At 30.7% G+C, this 5,993-nt stretch overlaps 1 long non-coding RNA gene across 1 annotated transcript; it reads right to left on the bottom strand.

Annotated features, from left to right (window-relative positions):
• Positions 1–3,674: 3,674 nt before the first annotated feature.
• LOC107931530 (uncharacterized) lies at positions 3,675–4,229 on the bottom strand. Its single transcript, XR_005925539.1, has 2 exons — positions 4,053–4,229; positions 3,675–3,942 (listed from the first exon to the last, which is right to left on the bottom strand). It is a non-coding gene; the product is annotated as an uncharacterized lncRNA (long non-coding RNA).
• Positions 4,230–5,993: the final 1,764 nt, after the last annotated feature.

Raw genomic sequence — 5,993 nt, 5'->3', positions numbered from 1 at the left:
TAAACATGTATAATTGTACAATTACGGTGTTTTATCTTGAAAAGCGTGGTAGTAATTGCTTATTATTTTCATATGAACTTACTAAGCGTAAAGCTTACCCATCCTCTCCATTTCTTTAGTATTGGCAGGTCGACTCGGGGTTGGAGATCGTCGGAGGCAAAATCACACTATCAAACTATCATTTTGGGAGAATTAATTCAAATATTAGAAATATCAAGTGAGTGGCATGTATAGGAAGTTGGTTTGTGATATGTATTTTTATTATGATTTTGACCATACGTATCAGTCTACATTGAGTTATCGTATATGATCATGAGATGTAGTCTTTATCCATTATGGTTTATAAGTTTAATTAATCGTGCCATGTCCTATGTTTTGATGTGATGATATAGTTAGCTTTGTTTGTTATGCATGTGTTCGAAAAGTTTTGAATTAAATGAAATTTTATGGCCCGATTTTCATCTATGTGTATTTTTAAGTCTGGTAATGCCTCGTACTCTGTTTCAGCCTTGGATACGAGTAAGGGGTGTTACAAATAAAGTGGTATCAGAGTTATGGTTTAGTCGGTTCTCTGACTAACCTAGCATGAGTAAAGGTCCAGCTATACATGCCACTAATCTGTGATAGTGTAATGTCTCCCGACGTATATGAGCACCGTCTTGTTTAGACATAGGTACTCCCCAACCGAGCTGCACTGATCATGTTCAATGTGATGCGAAGGTGTTTGAATAAAATTACGATTATGATGAGTCTCGATTCAGAAAAGTATGATAAAAGTTTATGATATATATATATATAAGTGATAACACGTGAGATGAAAGGTCATGTTATGATAAATATCCATACTTGCTTGATGCTCATATGATGTAGTGTATTTGGCTTACTTGATAAGATGAACGGGATAAATAGAAATTCATAGAGGTATGAGTAAAAGTTCCTAATATCATGATATGAATGAAAATGTCATTGCCTTGATTGAATGTTGAATGTTGATGAATGTCAATGATATTTTTTATGAGATAAATGATTATAATGAAATGAATTTATCTATGTTAAATTGTTTGGACTGAATTATGTGATTGTAATGATATGTATATGATGATGCACGAAATGAAAGTTGCGATTGTGATGCAAATATCTATGTTTTCTTAACCCTTATATGATGTCATGAGTATGATTTGTTCGAGTAGATGAATGGATAAGTTAAGCTATCCAGAAAACATAGGATGCATGCATAATTATACTTGACTAAATAAGATAACTGGAAAGTGGGCATTAAACAAATATGAATGTTAGTTACTCGAAATGAATGACATGATTGAGATATGATTGCTATGATGAAAACTGTGTTACATGTATATGTATATGAGAGTTGAGTTAGAGGCCCTACGACCCCTTCCCCCTTACCAAAGTGGTGTTTATAATAGAATTTCATGAGATTTGTACTGAATAAGTTTCTGGTTGAGAAACCAAAGAGTTCAGTACTAGAATAATTATAAATATGATTAGAGATTGAAGAATGAGTTGATAAGTAAAGTCAAAGCTAGAAAAGCATCAGATTGGCATAAGGATTATTGGAGTTATGCACTGTTCTAGTTAGAGAAGAAATTTATTTTGATAAATCGAATTACTAAGGTACAAGGTCGAGAAAAGTGCAAATCAAAATTTATTCAGAACTAGTCTTCTTTAGTGAAAAGAAATTTTTGTTATATGGGGATGTTTTCTAATCCTAATGTTAGACGAAAACATTGGTAGCCTGATTGGTTTATAATTTGTATTACTCTATTCCTTCGGGCATTCCATTATATTCTGCCTGATAAAAAAATTGGTGAGAGAATATGTATAATACTATGATTCTGTTTCTTCTTCTTGATGCTCCATTTGATATGTATATATATGGGAAGATATATTGTTCTTGTTGCATTTGATTCCAGTGAGATTAAATGATGTTTTCTACTGGATTTCTTTTCTCTGAGGAATTATCGAGATCTTCTATATTTTCCTATGAGTGTGGTTTTCAATTTTCTGGCATAGTATCGTATCTTGGGTTTCTTTATTCTGGGTTTTTCTATCTTGGATTTCTTTATTCAGTTTTCTTGTTATCTTTATTCTGTAATTTGTCAATTATGACTTATGTTCGAAGTGCATTCTTCAGCTCGTGATAAATAGTTATACGGAAAGCTTAGTAAGTGTGAATTCTTGTTATCAGAGGTCGTATTTTTGGGTCATGTTATCTCAGCAGATGAAATTAGAGTTGATTCGAAAAAGGTAGAGGCAATTATTCAGCGGAAAGCACCAATGAATGTGTTAGAGGTTCGTAGTTTTCTTGGATTAGCTAGTTATTATCGAAGATTTGTAAATGGATTTTCAAAGACAGCCTTGCCAATGAAAAGTTGTTGCATAAGAATCTTCAGTTCGTTTGGGATGATCAATGTCAAGAAAGTTTTGAGAAATTGAAGTAGATGTTGACTGAAGCTCTAGCTTTGACTTTACCAGAATTAGGAAAGGATTTTGTCATTTATAGTGACGCTTCCTTAAGTGTTCTTGGTTGTGTTTTGATGCAAGATGGGAAAGTGATTGCTTATGCATCTCGTCAGCTAAAAATGTATGAACAAAATTATCTGACGCATGATTTAGAGCTAGCTGCTGTGGTTTTTGCTATAAAGATCTGGAGACACTATCTATACAAAGAAAAATGTTATATTTATATCGATCATAAGAGTCTCAAATACCTTCTATCTCAAAAGAAGTTGAATTTGAGACAGCATCATTAGGTAGAGCTTCTGAAAGATTTTAATTGTGTTATTGATTACCACTCTAGTAAAGCTAATGTTGTAGCTGATGTGTTGAGTAGGAAAGCAGCAATTGAATTGCGAGCAATGTTTGCTTAGCTCAGTATCAATGACAATGGAAGCCTATTGGCTAAACTAAAAAATCAAACTAGTGATGTTTGATCGGATCAAGTCAACGCAGTTAAATGATGAAAAGTTGACGAAGAAAAGAGAAATGGTTCAGAATAGTATATTAGAAAATTTCAGCATTGATAAATGTGGTTACTTGAGATTTCATAACCGAATCTGCGTTCCAGATGTTTTTAAATTACAAGAGTTGATACTTCACGAAGCTCATGATAGTCCTTTTACTTTGCATCCTGGAGGAATGAAAATGTATCGCAATCTGTAAGAATCTTATTGGTGGCCAAGAATGAAAAGAGATATGATCGAGTATGTGGCTAAATGTTTAACTTGTCAGCTAGTTAAGGCAGAACATCAGGTTCCCACCGGATTACTTCAGCCTATATCTATTCCTGAATGGAAATGGGATTGTATCACAATGGATTTTCACTACAGCAAAACTGACTTTTAGCGGCGTTTTTTTAGGCCTTTAGCGGCACTTTTAAGCGCCACTAAAACTATTCGCGGCGTTTTTGCAAGCACGGCAAAAAACACCGCTATAGACGGCGCCGCAAAATTTTGCGGCGCTTTTCTCACAAACGCCGCTAAAGGTCATGAAATTTTTAAAAAAATATATATAAAAGAATTAAAATTCATTATCAAAATATTGAGAAGAATAATGTCCATGATTTAAATATAAAAATTTTCTATTAAATATAAAAATTTTCTATTAAAATTCATTATCAAATAAAAATAAAAATAAAAATATAGAATCAAAACTAAAATAAATAATAAAAATTAGATTAAATATAAATATAGAATCAAAATAATAAAGCACCAAACTTGTATACTGCCCACCATTATAAGTCACTAAAAGCAAGAAAAACAAAATGACTTAATTCATGGAATTCACGAATGTTAACATCAGACATGAGTTTAAACTTTGCCTTCGGAAGGATGTTCAAAACCAGAATCCACAATAGATCGAAGCAGCTCCGGTTTCAGCAGCAAGTTTCTGAATCCCGAACTGTGAATTCCAACATACCCCCTACACCACATAAAAAAGAACATTGCTTTACACTAAAATTAGCAGATTATATTAGAACATTGTTTACCTTAAAAATATGTATAAATTAGAATCAACTAAGGCTAAAATACCTGAGGAAGTGCTTTGACACAGCTGCGATAAGTATAAAGCACTGATGCCATCTCCTTCCCATCCTGGATAAATGTGTTCTGCCATGCCATCAAATACAAGATCAGAGACTAAAACAAAACACTAAAAAGTTTATCAAAATTGTGCAATTAAAAACACTATGTCAAACTAAGTTTAATAGCTCCACCAAAATACATCTTAGAAGGAAAGGACACTTTGCTCACAAAATGTCTTTGTTTTTCACTCAAACTAGTAGTTAACAAGCACATATAATCATAGAAAGAAGATAAACATTTAGCCCATTAGTCAACCAACTTTGGTACCCTGAGAGTTAGAAAGTCAACTTACTGTATAGGACCAATAAAAAAGCAAATACACTAACTCTTATTAATAAAATTTTACTTTTATTTTGTAATTTGGAAATTGGAAATTTTTTTATTAAAATGAAAATTAAAATCCTTTGGCTTAAACCACAAAAAAATAACTGAAATTTTTTTTGGTCATAATTGATACCTAAGCTAAACTTCATTACTCAAAGTAACATATAAACTACATGATGTTACTCAAATTACCTAATCTGTTAAAAAAATTCACTTATCTAATCATTTTGTGATAGATGATAATATTTAACTAAAAAAATAATTTTTATTTCCTTAAATTTCTTTCTAAAAAAAAACTTATAAATATATACATTTCTTTTTTTTCTCCACCCAACAACTTAGCTATAGAAAATTCAAGTTCATCCAAACCTACTTTTCAATAACAAAACCTAAACTTCGGCAAGCTTTTTTTTTTTGTTTTTAAATCTCAATTTCGACTCATTTTTCATCCAAATTCAAAATTCATTTGTTAATTTTTTTAAAAATAAAATTTTTTATTCTTTTCTATATACTTTGTATAAGATAATTAATATTAGATAAACATCTATAATAAAAAAAATTGGATAACACAATAAATTCAAATACTTGTAAAAAAATGAGTAAAAACAGGTAAAAGAATTACAAATAAAAATTTATCTAACAGTTAAAAAATGCATAAAAAAGGATCATCATGCGAAGAGAGAGAGTAAAACAATGAAAACTTAATTTTATTAAATTTGATTTTTATTAGTTAAATTAAATTAAATTAATTTAATTTAAAATTGCCACGTTTCATAAATTATTAGCTAATTTTAAAAACATCAAAATGTAATTTAAGCATATTAATAGCTTAAAATGTAATTTAAACATCAAAATGATAGTGGTTATGTTGTCAAGGGTTTTTGATACTGTATAAAAAAATGATTTCTCTAATCATTTAATCACATCCAAATACATATGAAAGATATCACTCAACTATTAATTCCCCTGAACAACATACTTGTTCAAGGGATGCACATCAAACTTATCATTTCTCTCCAAGCCAAAGATACAACCTTGAAACTAATACTCTTATGTGCCATATCTAACAATACTAAATCTGGTTGGCAGCATTGAACAAAACATAGACAACCACACAACAAGGACATGCAAACAAATATAATACTACTCTAAAAGGAATTACCTCTGAATAAGGCCTTGTATTCTACAGCAACAACACGGATTTCGAACCATACCAGTGTAGCTTTAACTGTTTCAAAAATATCATTCAAAAACAAAGTGAAAGAATAAAGATCTAGATGGAAATTTGATACCTCTGCTCTATCAAACATGTCAATCTCATCAACTATGACCAAAGCTGGAAAACGATAAATGAGTGATCATGTCCATAAACAAAATTTTGTAGATGTTTGTCAACTCTCTAATGAAGTTAAAAAATTCCACAGCTTATAAAACAATTTTCCTTTTTAAGTAAAATATTTTTATTATAAAAGAAAATAGTAATCCAGCCAGAAAGTCTAAATAGGAACTCCAATTAATATAATGGGGAAAAATCGACTCTACGGCTCAACAAACACAATCAGA

The sequence above is a fragment of the Gossypium hirsutum genome, chromosome A04 (genome assembly GCF_007990345.1).
Source record: "Gossypium hirsutum isolate 1008001.06 chromosome A04, Gossypium_hirsutum_v2.1, whole genome shotgun sequence".
NCBI lineage: Eukaryota > Viridiplantae > Streptophyta > Magnoliopsida > Malvales > Malvaceae > Gossypium > Gossypium hirsutum.
This window is presented reverse-complemented; position numbering and strand designations above follow the sequence as displayed.